Genomic DNA, 22,720 nt, shown 5'->3' with positions numbered 1-22,720 from the left:
GACAAAAGGTCTGCTCGTGTGTTCTTTTCTCTTGGAACAATGATCTCCAACCTTTTCCAAGTACTTTTGGAGGAGGGGGTCCCGGGCTTGGTAGCTTCCGTTTATCTGCGAGGTGACGACTTGGGAGTCGCTGCATACTTCGACCCTTGTCGCCCCGACTTCCCGAGCCAGCATTAGTCCGCCTAGGAGAGCCTCATATTCTGCTTGGTTGTTCGACACGGGGAACTCGAACTTGGTCGATTGCTCATAGATGACCCCTGCTGGGCTTTCCAAGATGACCCCTGCTCCTCCGGACGTTTGGTTGGAGGCTCCGTCCACATGAAGCCTCCACCGTGTGCCCGTTTCCTCGGGAGGGTCGCCCGTCACCTCCACCAAGAAGTCTGCCATTGCATGGGCCTTGATTGCGTGTCGGGGTTCATACTGTAGGTCATATTGTGAGAGCTCGATGGCCCAGGTCATCATCCTGCCAGCCAAATCAGGTTTTTGCAGTATTTGCCGAATCGCCTGATCTGTCCTCACAACTATACGGTGACTCTGGAAGTATTGTCTTAACCTTCGGGAGGATACTAGGAGTGCCAGCGCCCTTTCCTGCGACATTTTCCTCCTTCTCTGGGCCACTGGTTTGGCTCCTGCCTTTACGGCCAGGTGATGCGACATGAGCTGGGGGTCTATTCCTGGCATGTCGGCAGGTGTCCAAGCAAAGAGGTCGGCATTAGCCCTGATCATCTCCATCAAAGGCTCCTTTATTCCGTGCGGGAGGTTTCTGTTTATGAATGTGAATTTATCATCCTCCTCGCCGACTCTGAACTTTTCCAAGTCTCCCTCTGGCTCTGGTCTGGGTTTGTCGTCTACCCTGGCGTCCAGGTCGGCCAGGAAAACCCCTGACGCTTCCTTGGATTTTTTCCTGAGAGAAAGGCTAGCGTGGTCGCAAGCGATCGCCGTTTCCAAGTCGCCCCGGAGGGATCCCACGGATCCGTCATCGGTGATGAACTTCATCACCAGTAGTTTCGTACTGATAGCTGCCCCCATGTCATTAATGGTCTTTCTCCATAGGATGATTTTATAAGCCGTCGAATCTCGTAATATTACAAAGTCTGCCATGATTGTCCTCCGTCTTTGCCCTTGTCCCACAGAGGTCAGGAGTGTGATGATTCCATCTGGCTTGATGAAGTGGTCTCCTAACCCTACCACACCGTGCTGGTGGGTCGTCAGGTCGGAATCTCTCAATCCTAGGGCATCGAAAACGTTTCGGAACATGATGTTTGAGTCTGCCCCCGTGTCTACCAGGATTCGTTTGACGAGGCCAGTTCCGACCCTAGCCGTAATGACCATGGGTGGGCTTTCCGGCACCTCGTCAAACCATTGGTCCTCCGGGCCGAAAGAGATAGGTGGGAGACCTTTAAGACTTCTAACAGGTGAGGTGGAGACCGCTAGGACCTTGGCATCTTTCTTCTGCGCCGATTTCGACCTCGGGGCGGTATTCCTGGCCGTCACCACGTTTACCACCGTGAGACCGTGGTCGTCACCTTCTGGTTCTTGTCGTCGTCTTGTTGGTCGGGATCTGTCTTCGTTGCCGCTGTCCCGGTTGCGTCTTCTTGGTTCCCTTATAAGGTGGGAGAAGTCGGCGAGTTTGCCGTCCCTGATAGCTTGCTCGAGGGCATCCTTTAGGTCAAAGCAGTCTTGGGTCTTGTGCCCGTAACCCTTGTGATACTCGCAGTAGAGGTTCTTGTTTCCTCCCGTCCTGTCCTTCAGTGGTCGGGGCTTCGACAGTATCCCCTTTTCTGCTATCTGTTGGTAAACCTCAGTGATCGATGCCGTGAGGGGGTGTAGTTGGTGAACTTCCCAACTCGGGGGAACGGTTTGGGTGGTTTACTCGGACCGCCGTCCCTGGCGTGTTCCTTTGGTCTTTCTCTGGCTTCGAAGTGCCGGGATTGGTTGTAGGCGGGCTGCCGTTTATTGGCAGCCACAACCCGGCTGACTTCCTCGTCATTGATGTATTCTTTGGCCACGCACTGGATCTCTTGCATTGTCCAGACGGGCTTTGTGGTGAGGTGTTTCCTGAAGTCCTCATTCGAGAGTCCGTTCGTTAGACACAAACTTGCCACTGAGTCCGTCAGACCGTCAATTTCCAAGCACTCGTCATTAAAATGGTCCAGGTACTTCCTGGTCGGCTCTCCGGGTCTCTGTGTTACCCCCAGCAAATTAATCGGGTGTTTGGCTTTGACAATCCTGGTTGTGAACTGAGCCAAGAAGGCGTGGCTGATGTCGGAAAATTGGGTCACCGAGCCTTGCGGGAGGTTGTTAAACCACCGTATTGCTGGGCCCGCTAAGGTGACTGGGAAGGCGCAGCATCTGACCTCATCACCCACCCCTTCTAGGTTCATCCTGGCCTCAAAGGCCGTCAAGTGTTCCAGGGGGTCTTGCGTTCCGTCATATTTCATGTCTGTCGGTTTGTCGAAGTGTTTTGGTAGTCGGACCTCGAGTACAGAGCGGTGAAAAGGGGTCGCTCCTATTATGACGGGCCCTCGGGTAGTTCTTCTCGACTCATTGTTCTCGCGGTGGGCTTCCTCGTCACCCCTGTTAGACGCGCGTCGCCTTTCGTGTCGGGCGTAGATGATGGGGTCGCGACTTCTCCTTCTGGGGCGTACCCGCCCCCCAGTGCTCTCCGATTCGGGTTAGGATCCTGAGGTCAACGCTTCAGTTGGTGGAGAAGCTCGTCTGGTTGTAATTTCCTGGTCCCGGGTGAGCGAGGTACCGAGCACTTCGTATGGAGGGGGGTGCCACCTGCAAAGACACTCCGATGCCCTAGTCAGAATATGTGCAGGCGGAGAGGGAATGGTGTGTGAATGTGATGTACCTCGGGGGGAGAGCCAGTCTCCCCCTTATATACATGTCAGTAGTGGGCCCCTTCGATGGTCAGGCCCATACCCTCAAGGGCGCTGTCCTCCGGCTGTGTGCAAGCCGTACGGGACGCGTGTCCGGGTCGGGTGGAGGGCGTATTACTGGGCCGGCGAGAACTCGGGTCGGGTTGACCCGTGTGAGTTTGGGCCAGGCCGTAACAATATTCATTACTTGTCCCAAACTATAGCTCCAAGCACATGAACAACTCCTAGTATATATGTTCTAATTAAAGTCAAGAAAATCCTCCCCCACCCCCTCCAAAAAAAGTGTTTCCATCACTAGAGGTCATAGGGTTTGCAATTTTGTCTTAAAAATGTATACGTTTCATATCAGTATTTGTCTATACACACACATATAATTTGTTTAATAATTTGATTCATATCTGTCAATTCATCTATTGAATTGTAATAATTGATATAACTTTGAAATATTTTGTACTTCACCGCCAAGGTTCGTAGCTAAAATAGATAAAAACATTTTTTTTAATCTATCACAAGTGCAAAACTGTTTTATATACTAGGTACTGTAACACCCTACCACACTAAACTTTACGCTTAAGTCGTAAAATAGAGGAGGTGTGGTATTACGACCTCTAAAATAAAATGAGTACATATAATAGCAGAAGAATTATAATATGCTAGGAGCCTTGAAGAATAGAAGAAACAAAAATCGCGAAATAAAAGCGCAACGCTCAAGGAACGAGTTAACTTGCATACTAAGAAAACCATAACTATTGAACATATGATAACAGAAGTAGGAATAGAGTGCCAAAGATACAAAATAACAAGCTCCTAACTCAGCCTGCGAATTCAAGACTGGCCGGAGAATATTTACACATATATACATACATATCCAAAACCCAAAAGTACATATACACAATCCTGCCTCTCCATAAACCTCTAAGAGGATCAAAAAGAACAAATTATGCGGAGAGAAAGCTAAGTACATATATATACATCACTGTACAACAAAATAGCTCAGTAACCACTTCGCTTCAAGGGTCCAGACGCCTAACGAGATGCCTCTCGACCTGCATCTGAAAAATAACATAGTATGAGATGAGAACCGGAGGTTCTTAGTATGGTAAAGGTGCCACACACATAATATATAAGGTCCTGGAAATGCCAGAAGCAATCCTAGAACGCCGACACTCAGGTTATAGAGCTTAAAGTATTAAACAGAAGCCATAAAATGTGGTTTTCTAAGGATATTTAAGCCTAACTTAACTTAACCTTAAATCTAAGTCCTATACTGCCATTCCTCCATACCTCCAACTCCATCATGCATTTTCACAGACAAATAGACAGATAAAGCCAAACACAAGAATGTTACAACTACTACAGGTAACAAATACACATTTAGCATTGCAAATACAGATAGGCACACCCAATTAAAGCACAAGCAAGTAATTCAAGTAATATGCATATGATGCATGCATGTCCTATGGCTGATGAGGCTCATCTGTCGATTATCCAGCCAACCCGACAAGTCTGAATTGTCCTTAGACTGTCCCCCGACGTGCATCCCCAAGAGTCTATGCATAGCTTTTTCTCAAATAATCAATATTGCCCAATGGAGGTAACATTCCCGGGAATTTATATAGTGCCCGGTTACACTTACGTCGTAGGGTCAACAGAGTATCGAGTTTTCAACCTGGTACACGTGGTGGCAAGCTACGTCACTTAATCCAGGGAATCTCGTATCTCAGATTATTCAAATTCATAAGCCATATAAATAATTCAATTATAATTCATCAACATCCACATCATTCTCAATCGCATCTCATTCATCATTATACATCAATCATATTCAATCCTTATCCTTCATTATCACACCTCCCATTCCGTCCATCAATAGTTCCAATTCAAAACATAATTCATTCTTTTCCAAATGAATCAAACTTAAAACATGCTCATTTTCTTAATAACTCAAAATCAAACCATATAACATTTGAATCTAAATCTTTATAAATAATCATATAAACAAAATCTCTAATTTTTTTTTATAAAATTTTGACAACATCTCTAAAATTCGGACTTTGCCACCCTTTTCGGGTCTAAACCTGCATTCTTTTCAATTCAACATACCCTTCTTCATCATCATAACAATCACCACAATAAATCTACCTCAGATAAACAATTATACTAATACAATATTCAAATCCAACAACCAAAATTCAACTAAGAATCATAGTTCACAAATCCTAGGCTTTTAACACAAAATACCTCATTATCACAACAACCTCTACAATAGTTATACCTTAAATCAATAATTCGCCAAATCACCAGTTAATCAACAAGAACCAAACCAACCATGATCATTGTAACACCCTCACTATCAGAAGTCACGCTTCCGGCTGCGCTACTCTGATAGCAAGAAGTATTACGACTACCTTACATACTAAATACTAAAATAGGAGCCTGTGACTCGAACACTGTATCGCTGATTTCTTTGAAAACCGGGAATAAATACTTTATCTTAAGAAAAATACAAGCAGGCATAAATTCATATACAAGACTCCTTACATAATAACTCATAATATAATATACATATAAAACATACAACTCATATCCCTCTTACAAACTTGTAATAACAAAGACGAGGGAAGAAAATAATCTAACTAATACAACAACATATAAACCAAACACAGTATGACTCTTCATAATGCTTCATCCGGTTCCTGAAAAGGTAAAGCTGTAGGGGGTGAGAACCTAACCACATGGTCTCACCGCAGTGTTTCAAAGTTGTCATAAGAAGATATTTAATAAGAAAATTGTTTTCAACCTCGGTGATTATCATTGCCTTATGAATCTTTTAAAAAAAATCCAATAGGTAATCTTTCAAAAACATTTTCAAAGAAATAATGTTTAATCTTTCAGAAATCCGAAACCTTTCATTTCTTATAGAAAAATCTCAATCAGAAATCAACCACGCAATCAAACAACACAATCATTAATTTAGCACCAAAGTTCATTCTTAAATGTAGCACGCCAGGACAAACACAGGCAAGACAGACAAGGAAAGCACAAGTAGGTAGCAGTTACAACAAATAGTTCAAGTAGCAGTTAAGAACAGTTTAGCAATTAGGCAAACCAAAACAAGTTCAAACCCAAGCAAAACATACAAATGCATATGATGCATGCCTGTCCTATGGCTGATGAGGCTCATTTGTCGGTTATCCAGCCAACCCGACAAGTCTGAATTGTCCTTAGACTGTCCCCCGACGTGCATCCCCATGAGTCTATGCATAGCTTTTTCTCAAATAGTCAATATTGCTCAATGGGGGTAACATTCCTGGGAATTTATATAGTGCCCGGTCATACTTACGTCGTAGGGTCAACAGAGTATCGAGTTTTCAACCTGGTACACGTGGTGGCAAGCCACGGCACTTAATCCAGGGAACCTCGTATCTCAAATATTTCAAATTCATAAGCCACATAAATAATTCATTCATCATTCATCAATATCTAAGCCATTCTCAATATCATCATCATTCGTCAATCCATATCCCATTTCCAAATTCATTCAAAAATCATATTTCAAATCAATCCTCATCATCCTTCTTTTCGTTAATCAACAATCTCAATTCAAAACATAATTCTTTCTTTTCTAAATAAATCAATCTGAAACAAGTAACGTTTAAGAACTAAATCTTTTTAAACCATTACTTCAAACAAAACTTCTAATTTTATAAAATTTTGGCAGCATCTCCTCTAAAATTCGGATTTTGCCACCCTTTTCGGGTTCCAACCAAACCAAACCAAACACCTGCTAATCACTCAAATCACTTCTAATAACAATTTTCACAACAACCACACTCAACACAAGGAAATTGCAAAATCCAGAATTCAATCAATCAATCCTATAAATCGCAATCTAAATCAACCTCATTCAACAGCATTAATCAATAATTAAGAACTCTCGGTTTTCTCAAACAGTTTCAAACCAAACCGTTCCTCAAACCCTGTTCGAACCATTTCCAAAATAGTAAATTATTCTTAATAAACAAACCGTTTTCAAATATCAAGTCCTTTCCAAATTTGTTTTTAAAATCAAATTCCGATATCAAATCGGGTTCAATATCAAATCAAATTTCAATACTAAACCTTTCCTAAAAATCGAATCGTTTCCAAAATTAAACTAAATGCCATTATTAAATCTCTTCCAACCACTCTAGAAAAACTACTTTAACAACATCATTCAACTAATCATAATATTCAACTTTCTCAATCAATCCATCAATCAATATAACTAATAACCTCATTCATCCAAAACAACTCAATTCAATTAATAAGACTTACGAAATCACCAAAAATGTATTTTACGCATTAATATCGATTTATAACAACTCTGGAAAGTAAACAAGTTTAAGAAAGGCGCCCCTACCTCAATATCTCAATTGCAGAATTTAATTCAATAATCCCCTTTATCCCCAATTCATGGCAGCAGCAGCGATCTTAGCAGTTCCATTATCAATTATGACTTTGCAATAGATAAATCGACAGTGGCCGAGACAACAACAGCGGCGACTCCTTCTAGGCTTGACGGTGAGGTTTACGACAAAATCTTCAAAACAACCGGTAGTAGCTTCAAAGGGGACGGAACCGCAAACCTTCGGTTCATTTTCATAGTGGTGGCGAGCTCCCACAGCGACGACGGCTAGGGCTCTGGTGGCGATGGTTCCTTCAACGGCGGTGGTGGAGCATCCTTCGACGGCGATGGCTAGGAGAACACCCACCACCACGCGTTCTTCTCCTCCTCTGTTCATTCACCATTCTCCCTCCCCCTAACCTAATCGACGACGCAGCTTCAGAGATGCGCCGAGGATGCGGTGGCAACAGCGACGAGGCTCGGGCTAGACGGGCCGGCGGTGACGGGTCAGACACGCGTCTCCTCTCCTCGCGGTTTTGGCAGTGGCTCGTGGATGGACCGACGGTGACGGCTTGGTGACGACGAAAGCTACTTCTTCCTCGTGCTCAGCCATCTCAACGGCGATTGGGCAAGGTGCGACGACAGCGGCGGCCTTCACGCCTACGACCGTGACAATGATGGTGACGCTCCTCTCTCTCCTGAGCTCTCTTTCTTCGCGGCTCTGATCTCTTTGGCGGCGCGACGGCGGCGACCGTGGGCTCCTCGCCGGCGCCGTTCCCCCTCTCTTTTTCCTTGATACCCCTTTCTCCCTTCCTCGTCTTTCTTTCTTCAAGCTTCCCCTGTTTTCTCCCTTTCTATTCTTTCCCTTTCTTTCTTTTTTTTTCTTCCCTAATTTCCCTGCCCCCACTTCGTTCTTCCCTTTCTTTTGTTTCTTTTCTTTTTTTTTTTTTTCTGAAGGCTGAGGCATAAGGGGTGAAGGGGTGGCGGTGGTAAATTAGGATTAGGATAGGGTGTTTTAGATAGTTTTAATAAAATTAGGGGTATAGAGTATTAATTAAAAACCTAATTTTAATCTATTAAAATTACTTTGAAAATGTTATTTGATTATTAGTTTACTAATTGACTTTTAATAGAATATTTTAATTTAAAATTAAAGATAATATAATTAATTTTCTTTGTTTATAAAATTAAAATATTAAATTTTAGAATCTCTATTATTTAACTAAATTGTATAAAATTCTTATTCTTTTGCAACTGTTAAGCTGTATAATTTAAATATAGAAAATTATTCAATAATTATAAAATATAGTAAAATTTTTAATTTAATTGTCAAAATTTGATTTAATTACTTTTAATAAAATAATTTCTAAAAATAGAGTCTTTAATGAATAAATAAATTGAAATTAACTCATAATAATATTTTTCGAAAATTATGGGTCTTACATCCTACACACCTTATAAAAATTTTCGTCCTTGAAAATTAAATTAATATATAAGGTAATACATAGTTTTTGCACTCTACTTTTTAAACACTTTATAGAAAAGTACAAAATCTTAGTATGCATATATAAATATTCAAAACTTTACAAAAGCTTGAAGGAACAAAATAGGGTGCAAATCAAGATAGGCATTCACAAAATAAAACAGTAGCTAGTGTGGCAAAAAGGGCTACAAAACAGGCTGGTATAAAATAACAAATATAACGCTCGCTCCCAGATTTCTTGCCCATTCAGAACTTTAACTCCCCAATTCCATCAATCATCTCATAACTCCATAACCCGTCACAACCCTAACATCTGCAAACTTTTACGAGGAACAAACTGCTATACTCCTCATAACGTTGCACACTTACTAATACTAATCCATCTTTCATGTTTACGAATAGCATCTTAAAGTTTCGTTTGCTACCCCTAAAAGTTGTACGTGATTCTAAGGCAATTCTCGAATTTATTTCAAAGAACACAAGACCTTGGAAAAAGATAAGCGACAAAATCCGTCAAGGCTTGAAAGGATTCTTGAAACCACAAGTAATCAGGAATGCATAAGGAATGAAGAGTGTCAGACAGAAAATTAGTTTGGGCAAATCTCAAGAATGATTCCTGAATCAACAAAATCCGATAGGAATAACAAAAGAAAAGTAGCGCAGTAGTTTGAAACAAAATTAAATCGAATAAAGGAATACGAGGTTTACAAAAAAAAAAGAATGTTTAAGACCAAAGCAAAAGCTCATAAGTCTCGGGTAGAATTAAGAACACTTTCAAATAAATTGCTCATGGAGAATGAAAAACATTTTAAAAACTATTTCACGTTTTCAAAAAAGTGCGCATCAAATATTTTGTAAAAGAAATAACAAAAGTATATTTGTAGTATTATGTTAATACAATTTCATGTTGAAATAGATTATGTAGAGTTTTAAAATAAAATGAATACCAATTTGGCTAAGAACAAAAATATTCCCTCAAATATTTGAGAAAAATAATTAGGTGCACCACTTAACCAAAAGTAGGTATAAAGCTCGGAAGGAAATCAAATTGCCTTCTGTTAAAATAATTTACACAAAATAAGTGAGGTTTGAAAAGAAAAAGTCAATTGGGTTAAGGCCAAAATAATTTTCCAAAAGTCTTAATAGATATTTAGGTATTTAGTCAAATAAAGGTATATAGTGAAATTGTCGCAGGGTTATAAGAAAATCAAACGTTTGTTTAAAAATTCTCAACGTTTATATTCAATCAAGTGTGTATAAAAATTATAGCAAATATGGAAGAGGAAGAAGTTAAACTTTATTTAGAAAAGAATTCCGAAGTAAAAGTTTGCTTATAAATCCGTTTAAAATTTAATTTAAAACAGTGCATGCCAATTCCAAAATAACTTTGTCAATTAAAAGAATAACTATGGATGCGATTCAAGCAAGAAAATTTGATTTAACCTTTTTAAGAAGAGAATCCAAAACTTGTTTTAAAAGTTCATATCAAAATGAAATTGCCATCACATAAAAACATTCAAGAATATTAAGATGTACTTAAAAAGAAATCAAGCCATATGAAAAAAGATCTTAAATCAAGGAAGTTCAAACAAGATCAACTAGGCAAAAGACATCGAACAAGCTTTCAATCGAGCTACTGAAAACTTAAACTTTCTCTTCTACTAGCCATTTCCTAAAAAGCTAACACATCGGTCTTCACCTCTAAGGACCACATGTGACACTGAGATAAGTACAAGTACGTTCAAAGAGATACAATTCGCAGGAAGAGAAGAATAAGCGACAAAATTATGTTTCTCATAAATTTGGAAGGAGGTGTAAGATTGCAACTAAGCAATGATGTACAGACACGAGAAAACGTTTTGGAAAGAGTCATTTCACATCATAATAAGAAATATTCAATTTAGGAACTCTAAGAGGTACAAGAGAAAAGTAGTAGTAAATTAGATCAGAATAAACTAAAACCAAATCAAAAGAGTACAAGGTTCACAAAAATATGAAGGAATAGTTGAAATAACCAACAAATAAAAATGGTTAAAAGTCATAAAGTATATCGGAAGGGAGAATCAAAATGCAAATAGAAAAGAATTTTTATTTCAAAGAACTCCAATAGAAACTATAGAGAAAAACAGGGTAATTGTTTTACAAAACTCAAGGGAATCATCAAAAACGTAAATATTGTGTCATGTTAAAACAAATTCAAGTCGAACTAAATTATACAAGATTTGTGAAATGAAAATTAGCTAGCTAAGGATGAAATATTTTCTTGAAAACCTTAGATACTTTACATAATCAATTAAGAATTTGCATAAAAACAAAGCGATGTTGATAGAAAATCAAGTGTTTTTTTTTTTTTTTGCCAAAACTATTTCTAAGATAAAGATAAAATAAATAAAATTTGAAAGATGGAATTTAATTGGACTAAGAATCAAAAGTGATTCCTCAGAAATCTCAAAAGATATTCAAGCATTTAGTCAATTAGGAGTATATATTGAAATCACAGTAAAATTGAAAGAAATTTCAAATTTTGTTTAAAAAGGAAAATTTGAGATATGATTTCAAAAATACATATGATCAAAGACATGCCCAATTCAAAATATTTTATCAAATTTGAAAAATGATTATAGGTACAATCAAGTAAGAAAGGATTAAGTTAAAATTTAAACAATTTCAGATTTACATAAAAGACTACATGAATCAAAAAGAGTTTGGAAAGACAAACAAATCCTCCAAAGAATTTAAGTAAACATAAGCAGTAAGAATTAAACGAGAATGCATTTCAACAAGAGGTAAAATTGAGAAATAATCAAACTACTTTTTAGAAAGAAATCTCAAATAAGGATTTCAAGGCACACTATGAAAGAACAAGTTACAAGTCATCAGTAAAATTTTCGAGACATATAAAAGAATATCCTCGAGAATTAATTCCTAACGTCCGCAAGCAGCGCGATAAGCGTTACCTATTACTTATCAATTCCAATTCACCTATAATAACCTATTAACTTCCCGTTCGCATAAGCCATCAACATTAAGTTGGCCATACTTAACATCAACAGATATGCAACGGTAAGCTAACAGTATTAATTAATAGGCAGTCATGTGCATAAAATTCTAATTCTTGTAACTTGGACAAGACCTACAACATGACAGACACTCAGAGAATGCAATGAAGCATGGTCAGTCCATCCCCAAGGCTCTAATTAGGATGAACTGCTCTGATACCATAATGTAACACACTCACTATCAGAAGTCACGCTTCCGGCTGCGCTACTCTGATAGCAAGAAGTATTACGACTACCTTACATACTAAATACTAAAATAGGAGCCTGTGACTCGAACACTGTATCGCTGATTTCTTTGAAAATCGGGAATAAATACTTTATCTTAAGAAAAATACAAGCAGGCATAAATTCATATACAAGACTCCTTACATAATAACTCGTAATATAATATACATATAAAACATACAACTCATATCCCTCATACAAACTTGTAATAACAAAGACGAAGGAAGAAAATAATCTAACTAATACAACAACATATAAACCAAACGCAGTATGACTCTTCATAATGCTTCATCCGGTTCCTAAAAATGTAAAGCTGTAGGGGGGTGAGAACCTAACCACATGGTCTCACCGCGGAGTTTCAAAGTTGTCATAAGAAGATATTTAATAAGAAAACTGTTTTCAACCTCAGTGATTATTATTGCCTTATGAATCTTTTAAAAAAATCCAATAGGTAATCTTTCAAAAACATTTTCAAAGAAATAATGTTTAATCTTTCAGAAATCCGAAACCTTTCATTTCTTATAGGAAAATCTCAATCAGAAATCAACCACGTAATCAAACAACACAATCATTAATTCAGCACCAAAGTTCATTCTCAAATGTAGCACGCCAGGACAAACACATGCAAGACAGACAAGGAAAGCACAAGTAGGTAGCAGTTACAGCAAATAGTTCAAGTAGCAGTTAAGAACAGTTTAGCAATTAGGCAAACCAAAACAAGTTCAAACCCAAGCAAAACATACAAATGCATATGATGCATGCCTATCCTATGGCTGATGAGGCTCATCTGTCGGTTATCCAGCCAACCCGACAAGTCTGAATTGTCCTTAGACTGTCCCCCGACGTGCATCCCCATGAGTCTATGCATAGCTTTTTCTCAAATAGTCAATATTGCTCAATGGGGGTAACATTCCCGGGAATTTATATAGTGCCCGGTCATACTTACGTCGTAGGGTCAACAGAGTATCGAGTTTTCAACCTGGTACACGTGGTGGCAAGCCACGGCACTTAATCCAGGGAACCTCGTATCTCAGATATTTCAAATTCATAAGCCACATAAATAATTCATTCATCATTCATCAATATCTAATCCATTCTCAATATCATCATCATTCGTCAATCCATATCCCATTTCCAAATTCATTCAAAAATCATATTTCAAATCAATCCTCATCATCCTTCTTTTCGTTAATCAACAATCTCAATTCAAAACATAATTCTTTCTTTTCTAAATAAATCAATCTGAAACAAGTAACGTTTAAGAACTAAATCTTTTTAAACCATTATTTCAAACAAAACTTCCAATTTTATAAAATTTTGGCAGCATCTCCTCTAAAATTCGGATTTTGTCACCCTTTTCGGGTTCCAACCAAACCAAACCAAACACCTGATAATCACTCAAATCACTTCCAATAACAATTTTCACAACAACCACACTCAACACAAGGAAATTGCAAAATCCAGAATTCAATCAATCAATCCTATAAATCACAATCTAAATCAACCTCATTCAACAGCATTAATCAATAATTAAGAACTCTCGGTTTTCTCAAACAGTTTCAAACCAAATCGTTCCTCAAACCCTGTTCGAACCATTTCCAAAATAGTAAATTATTCTTAATAAACAAACCGTTTTCAAATATCAAGTCCTTTCCAAATTTGTTTTTAAAATCAAATTCCGATATCAAATCGGGTTCAATATCAAATCAAATTTCAATACTAAACCTTTCCTAAAAATCGAATCGTTTCCAAAATTAAACTAAATGCCATTATTAAATCTCTTCCAACCACTCTAGAAAAACTACTTTAACAACATCATTCAACTAATCATAATATTCAACTTTCTCAATCAATCCATCAATCAATATAACTAATAACCTCATTCATCCAAAACAACTCAATTCAATTAATAAGACTTACGAAATCACCAAAAATGTATTTTACGCATTAATATCGATTTATAACAACTCTGGAAAGTAAACAAGTTTAAGAAAGGCGCCCCTACCTCAATATCTCAATTGCAGAATTTAATTCAATAATCCCCTTTATCCCCAATTCATGGCAGCAGCAGCGATCTTAGCAGTTCCATTATCAATTATGACTTTGCAATAGATAAATCGACAGTGGCCGAGACAACAACAGCGGCGACTCCTTCTAGGCTTGACGGTGAGGTTTACGACAAAATCTTCAAAACAACCGGTAGTAGCTTCAAAGGGGACGGAACCGCAAAGCTTCGGTTCATTTTCATAGTGGTGGCGAGCTCCCACAGCGACGACGGCTAGGGCTCTGGTGGCAATGGTTCCTTCAACGGCGGCAGTGGAGCATCCTTCGACGGCGATGGCTAGGAGAACACCCACCACCACGCGTTCTTCTCCTCCTCTGTTCATTCACGATTCTCCCACCCCCTAACCTAATCGACGACGCAGCTTCAGAGATGCGCCGAGGATGCGGTGGCAACAGCGACGAGGCTCGGGCTAGACGGGCCGGCGGCGACAGGTCAGACACGCGTCTCCTCTCCTCGCGGTTCTGGCGGTGCCTCGTGGATGGATCGGCGGTGACGGCTTGGTGACGACGAAAGCTACTTCTTCCTCGTGCTCAGCCATCTCAACGGCGACTGGGCAAGGTGCGACGACAGCGGCGGCCTTCACGCCTGCGACCATGACAACGATGGTGAAGCTCCTCTCTCTCCTGAGCTCTCTTTCTTCGCGGCTCTGATCTCTTTGGCGGCGCGACGGCGGCGACCGTGGGCTCCTCGCCGGCGCCGTTCCCCCTCTCTTCTCCCTCGATACCCCTTTCTCCCTTCCTCATCTTTCTTTCTTCAAGCTTCCCCTGTTTTCCCCCTTTCTATTCTTTCCCTTTCTTTCTTTGTCAAAATTTGATTTAATTACTTTTAATAAAATAATTTCTAAAAATAGAGTCTTTAATGAATAAATAAATTGAAATTAACTCATAATAATATTTTTCGAAAATTATGGGTCTTACATTCATCAACAGGATACTAAGCATTAAATATACACATGCAATCCAACTTATCCTATGCTCATCTAGCCTAAGTTTTTACAGAACATTATATATTAAATGCAAGAAACCTAAACCATACCTTAACTAATTCCCAAGTATTATTCCAAGACAATTTTCCTAAAAGAACACAGCCCTCAAAACTAGGGGTTTTCGCGGTGCGGTTTGGTTCGGTTTTTGAGAGAAATTTCATCCGATCCGATCGTCTAATGAAACTGCGGTTCGGTTTTTCAATCAATTCAAAAAAAAATACTTCAATACTATTTCACAAAGTCTTATACATTGAAATCGACATACACAAATACACAATTGAAATCAACAATCCGGTGTCACCCATATTTTCATTTGAACTGACATCAAACTTACTAAATAAATACATTAAACAACAAAATCAATTTACAAGAAATTTACAAAATCAAGATCTTGTTTACAAAATCAAGATCCTGTTTATAAAATCAAGCAACTTACAAAATCATTAACCAACCAGCAACAATACCAACAATAAAGTAATTCAACAAAAGTAATTCAACAATAATTCAACAATAATTCAGTAATTCAAAACCTCCAACACTTGATAAATCATACTAAATCACTTCAAAACTCAAAAGTAATTCAGTAATTCAATAGAACAGCAAAACGAAACAAAACAGAAGCAGTTTCAGTAATTCAACAGAACAACCAGCAAGGCAGCAACAATAAAATAAACAAGTCAACAACCAGCAGCAATCCATAAAATATACATTATTGGCTCCTATTTTGTGCTTTATTGTCATCAAAATGCATTCAAGAGGATTTCCATATCTCTGGATGCATCCTATACCTGTCATGATAAAAAAAATAAAAAAAAGGATTCAGCTTTTATCATAAAACAGGACAATGTAAAATTATACACATCTTTGCCTAACAAAAAATAAGCCATAAATTAGAACAACACTAAAATTAAAATAACATAAATTAGAACACCAAACCACAAACTCAAATTAAATAATTAAAACAGAGAACACTATAAACTTAGATAATAAAAATAAGAACACAGTACAAATTTTTAAACATAAATTATCAAACAGAACCACAAATTACCAAAGCTGCAAGAACAAATTAGAAAGAACAGAACCAAAAATCCTAAACCAAAAATCATATATCAAAATAAAAATAGAACCAATTATTAAAACAGAACTAAGAACAACTAATTAGATCCAAGTAAAATTAGAACAAATAATTTACCTGAAAACTAAGAGGTATCCCCATTCTAGATGCAGAGGAATGGCTACTGCAATGACTACAACGCGAGGATGACAGTGGCTACGAACTCACGAAGGACGACGAACGACGGCTCTGATGCGTGGAGTAGACAACAAGCTGCTGGAAAAGGTGGTGTGTGGAGGACGATGGGGAGAGAGAACCGTTGCGATGTGGTGGAGGAGACAGCTGCTGGAGAGGTGGTGTGTGGAGCTGTCGAGAATGAGGGAGAAAGAGAAGCGCTACCCTACGAGGAAGAGAGAGGGAGAGGAAAGGGCCATGGTGCCACGATGGTGCTGTCCGACGGCGTCGGCATCATTGGCAGAGAAGAAGGAGGAGGATTCGTTGAAATTCGGCGATAGAGACTAAGAGAGGGATCGAGGGAGTTAGGGTTTGCTGGTAGGGGATTGCGGCTGGTTTAGCAGGAGATATGGAGGGAGGCTGCTTTTATAGTACGGTTTTTAGCAACAGCGGTTCGGGTTGGTTCGGTTCGGTTTTCTTTTCAAGAATCGAAAATCGAACCGAACCGCAAAAAACTGCAAAATTCATTTTTTTTCGGTTTTTGGTTTGTCCGGTTATCGATTTTTTTGGTTCGGTTGATCGGTTTTGTTTGGATTGGATCGGTTTTGAACACGCCTACTCAAAACCTCAACTAATTCGCTTCCTCCAAGTTCCAGTATTCACAATTTCAAACTCCAATTATTTATTCACAACCTAATACACATTCATAACACATATATATCTAATTTAATACTCAAAGCTCAAATTCAATGAAAATAAAATATAATTATCGTATTCTCACCTTACCCAAGCTTCACATAAGTAAGAGTGAATGTTTTTCTCAAGCTAATTGGATCCTAAAACATCAGAAATCAAAGAAATTCAACATTCCCATTAAAAATTTGAAAATTGGGGGAAAATAGAGCTGAGAGTGATTAAACAAGTTACCAGTGAAATTGTTCTGGTAAAAATGTAGAGCTCGACGCGGTGAACGCGTGGCCGCAAACGGTGCGGCGATTGGAACTCGGACGGAGAAGTTACGAGAGTTGGAAATTCACCGTAAGGGTTCGGGAGTGTTTTCGTTCTTCTCCTCCCTGGGAAGCATTCAGCTTCGCATTGCTGAAATGAGGGAGAAAGCAATGCTTGGGTTCATTTAATAGGTCAGTCCGGTTGGACCGATGGCCCGATTTGAGCCCAGTTCAACCGGTTCGGCCCATTCGGTCCAATCTTGGACTGATTTCCTCGAAATTAGTGTCAAAATTCTCGTTTCGATGAGCTCTACCCTAATTTAATATAATATTCACATTTCTAATCCTCATTAAAAACTAATTTATTGACTAATTATCTACTAATTTAACCGGGGTTTACATCCTATCCATCTAATAAAGAATTTTACCTTCAAAATTCAAATATAGTTACCTGAAAAGAGATGTGGATAGTCCTTTCGCATATCTTATTCGAGCTCCCAAGTATGTTCCTCGATACCAGCTCGACTCCAAGCTACTTTTACCAATGATACTTCCTTCCCGCGTAATCGTTTAATACTGATGTCATCAATTCTCACCGGAATTACTGGGAGTGTTAGATCTTCTCTTACTTGAATTGGTTCCGGTTCTAGAACATGACTTGCATCAGGAGTATACTTCTGAAGCTGTGACACATGAAACATATCGTGCAAATTCGAAAGATATGGTGGTAAGGCAATTCTATAAGCTACCGGCCCAATTCTCTTCAAGATCTCAAACGGTCCAATATAACAGGGATTCAGTTTCTTAGTCTTAATAGCTCTTCCCACTCCAGCGGTTGGTGTAACTTTCAAAAAAAACATGCTCCCCTTCCTCAAATTCCAAAGGCTTTCGCCTCTAATCAGCATAACTCTTCTGGCAGCTCTGGGCTATAAGCATTTGACTACGAATCTTCTTTATCTGTTTAGTAGTTTCAGCTATCATCTCAGGCCCTAACAAACTTCTTTCTCCAGTTTCATACAAACATAATGGAGATTGACATTTCCTGCCATACAGAGCTTCATATGGAGCCATTCCGATGCTCGCATGGTAGCTATTATTATAAGCAAACTCTAATAATGGCATATACCGGTCCAAGCTCGCCGGCTGGTCCAAAACATAAGCTCTTAGCATATCTTCCAAGGTCTGAATAGTTCTCTCTGACTGACCATCTGTCTGAGGGTGATACGCAGTACTCAAGCTTAACTGAGTCCCAAATGCACACTAAAAAGCTCCCCAGAATCTTGATGTAAAGCGAGGATCCCTGTCAGATATAATGGTAGAAGGCACGCCATGCAACCTGACAATCTCTTTAATATACATTCGAGCTAATTCTTCCATTGTACAACTTATTCGGATAGGAAGAAAGTGAGCTGATTTTGTTAGTCGATCCACGACCACCCAAATAGCGTCACAACCAGATCGGGTTCTAGGCAAACCTATCACAAAATCCATTGCAATACTCTCCCTTTTCCATTATGGAATCTTTAAAGGCTGAAGGGTCCCTGATGGTCTCTGATGCTCAATCTTAACCTTCTGACACGTTAAACATTTAGATACATGTAATGCCACATCATTCTTCATACCTGGCCACCAGAACATCACTTTTAGATCCTGATACATTTTAGTACTCCCCGGGTGAATTGAGAATCCACTCTTATGAGCTTTCTTCAAAATACTCTATCGCAAGTCTCCGATATCTGGCACAATAATCCGATTCTTGAACCTCCACAAACCATCATGTCCTTCTGACACTCTCCACTGTTTCTCCTGTTCAACTGCTGGTAATACTTTACGTAACGCTTCACTATTTTGATGAGCCTTCAGAAGTTTTGATTTAAAATCACTTGAAATCTGCAACTGACTCAAACACAAAATTCCAGATTCTTCTTTAACTCCCAAATTCAAACCTTGAAATGCCTTCAGTAACTCTTTCTCCTGTAGCATCATCCAAGCTGCATATAAAGACTTCCGACTCAAGGTGTCTGCCACAACGTTCGCTTTTCCTGGATGATAATTCAATTCAACATCATAATCTTTCAGAAGCTCCATCCACCTCCTCTGACACATATTCAACTCTTTCTGCTCAAAAAGATACTTCAAACTCTTATGGTCTGAGAAAACATGAAACTTAACACCATAGAGGTAATGCCTCCAAATCTTTAAAGCAAACACAACAGCAGCAAGTTTCAAATCATGTGTCGGATAATTCATTTCATGCGGTCTTAATTGCCGTGTGGCGTATGCTACAACATTCTAGTGCTGCATTAAAACACACCCCAAGCCCTTCAGCGATGCATCACAATACACTTCAAATGATTCGCTTGGTTTAGGTAATACCAACACGGGTGCAGTAGTCGACCTGTGCTTCAGTGCTTGAAAACTCTCCTCACACTCCGGAGTCCAGATAAAAGGCGTATCCTTCCTAGTCAACTTAGTTAAAGGTAAAGCGAGCTGTGAAAATCCCTTAATGAATCTACGATAATATCCCGCCAAACCTAGGAAACTCCTGATCTCTGTCACTGAAGTTGGTCGCTCGCAATTCATCACTGCTTTCACATTAGTAGGATCCACAGCTATTCCCTGCTTACTCACCACGTGATCGAGAAACTTTACTTCACTCTTCCAAAACTCACATTTAGATAACTTAGCATACAACTTCCTGTCTCTTAGAATTTGCAGCACAGTTCGCAAGTGATCAGCATGCTCCTCTTCAGTCTTAGAATAAACAAGAATGTCATCAATGAAGACAATAACAAACTTGTCCAAATACGGTCGGAAAATCCTGTTCATATAATCCATAAATAGTATCGGGGCATTAGTTAACCCAAAAGACATCACTGTATACTCATAATGACCATAACACGTCATGAAAGTAGTTTTCGGAATATCCTCGTCTCTAACCCTTATCTGATGATACCCGGATCGCAGGTCAATCTTAGAAAACATACCGGCACCCTGTAACTGATCCATTAGATCATCGATTCTAGGCAACGAATATTTATTCTTCACAGTGATCTTATTCAATTGCCGATAATCGACATACAACCGCATACTCCCATCCTTCTTCTTTACCAGTAACACTGGCACTCCCCACGGAGAAACACTTGGTCGGATAAAATGCTTACCCAACAGATCTTCCAGCTGAGCTTTCAGTTCAGCCATTTCTAAAGGTGACATCCCATAAGGAGTAATTGAAATCGGACCGGCTCCAAGCACCAACTCAATTGCGAATTCCACTTCTCGGTTAGGTAGAAATTCATTAATATCATCCGGAAACACATCTGGAAATTCACATACAACTGGAATCTGCTCTAAACTCTGATCATCACCTGATACTTCCGCAGTTAATAACATAATACCTTGACATTCAGTTCTAGAACAGTTTACTATCATAGAATTCAAATAGTAACTATTCACCACAACCGGTGCTTCTGACCCTTCCGGCATAAATTGTACTGACTTCTCAGAACAATCAAGCAAAACATGATTCTTGGATAACCAATCCAATCCCAAGATGAGATCAAGATCAGTCATAGGCAAACAAATCAAATCATGCACAAATTCACGCTGTTGTACTCGAAAGGGAACTTGTGGACATCCTATCCTAGTCACCATAGCTTCATGAGTAGCATTATATACTTTCAAATCATAACCTAAGACCACCATTCTCAATTCTAACTCATTGGCCTTTTCAAATGCAATAAATGAATGACTTGCTCCTGAATCAAATAAAGCATTTAAGATTTTACCAGCCATTTCATAATTACCTCTAATCAGTGTCTCAGATCCCTCAGCACCGATGGTAGAAATGCTGTATACTCTCTCCGGCTGCTGCACTCTACCAGTCTCATACTTTTTCTTCTCCGGACAATTACTGGCTATATGTCCGGGCTGTCCATAGGAATAGCACACTCCAAGTCCTAATCTGCACAGAACTCCAAGATGATACTTTCCGCACTTCTGACAATTTAGATCCTGTTGTGGCTGCTTCCCAAACCTTTTTTCTTGATTAGAAGTAATATTCGGCCTTCTGTAATTACCTTGACCCTGAGTCTGCTGCGGAACAAAACCTCCACGCTTGAAATTCCTACCTCTCGGAGCAAAATTCCTCCCTGAAGGCCTCTGAAAAGGCACCCTCAAACTCCCTTTCTCTGCTGCCGCCTTCTTCACACAATCCTTAGCCACCCTACTCTTATTCACCAATTCAGAAAACACACGAATCTCCATTGGGGCAACGAAGCTTAGAATATCGCTCCGAAGACCTCCTTCATACTTAATATATTTCCATTCAGCAAAATCTTCAGGCGCACCTTGACAGATACGAGAAAAGTGACATAACTCCTCAAATTTACTAGTATACTCAGCAACAGTCATCTGTCCCTGCTTTAACTGCATCAGTACAAGTTCCTTGGCATTTCTGGCTGAATTAGGAAAGTACTTCTTATAGAACTCTGTCCGAAAAATCTCCCAAGGAATTACAGCACCATCAGGCTGCAGGATACGTCGTGTTCCCTGCCACCAATACTGAGCTTCACCTTGCAACTAATAAGTTCCAAATTCAATCCATTGCTCTTCAGAAACCTGTTGTGCCTGTAACGCCCTTTCCATAGTCTGAATCCAAGTATCTGCATCAGTGGGATTTGAGGTTCCCCTAAAAGTCAGAGGGCAAACTTTCAGAAATGTAGCAAGTGTCATAGGACCGTCCTCATCATTATTATTCCTATGATTACCCAATGCCTCAACTGTTGCCTGCATAGCTGCAGCCGTATTTTTCAGGACAGCCATAAAGTCTACTGGATCAGTCCCTATGGGGACAGGAGTAATGGTGCCTGTCCTACCTCTACCTCGCCCACGACCGCGTCCGCGAGTCAACAATTGGTTCCTATACACACCAAACAAGTGATATTAAGTTGATCAGTCTCAATATCGCAGGTCTAATGCTTTAAGTTCCAAATGCATGCTCATAAACGTTTATGCCATATATATCAATCAGATATCCTAATAGCACATAAACACATATACAGAGAATGCACAGAAGTACAATCAGTCCGTCTTTCAGGCTCTATAGGAACGAACTGCTCTGATACCATAATGCAACACCCTACCACACTAAGCTTTATGCTTAAGTCGTAAAATAGAGGTGGTGTGGTATTACGACCTCTAAAATAAAATGAGTACATATAATAGCAGAAGAATTATAATATGCTAGGAGCCTTGAAGAATAAAGGAAACAAAAATCGCGAAATAAAAGTGCAACGCTCAAGGAACGAGTTAACTTGCGTGCTAAGAAAACCATAACTATTGAACATATGATAATAGAAGTAGGAATAGAGTGCCAAAGATACAAAATAACAAGCTCCCAACTCAGCCTGCGAAGTCAAGACTGGCCGGAGAATATTTACACATATATACATACA

The 22,720-nt window shown here is 39.3% G+C and overlaps 1 long non-coding RNA gene across 1 annotated transcript; it reads right to left on the bottom strand.

Annotated features, from left to right (window-relative positions):
- On the bottom strand, nt 1-16,093 carry LOC110267177. Its single transcript, XR_002354532.1, has 3 exons — nt 15,706-16,093; nt 13,427-13,436; nt 1-13 (listed from the first exon to the last, which is right to left on the bottom strand). It is a non-coding gene; the product is annotated as an uncharacterized LOC110267177 (long non-coding RNA).

The sequence above is a fragment of the Arachis ipaensis genome, chromosome B09 (assembly GCF_000816755.2).
Source record: "Arachis ipaensis cultivar K30076 chromosome B09, Araip1.1, whole genome shotgun sequence".
Classification (NCBI taxonomy): domain Eukaryota; kingdom Viridiplantae; phylum Streptophyta; class Magnoliopsida; order Fabales; family Fabaceae; genus Arachis; species Arachis ipaensis.
Note: the sequence above shows the minus strand (reverse complement) of the source record. Positions and strands in the feature narration are given on the sequence as shown.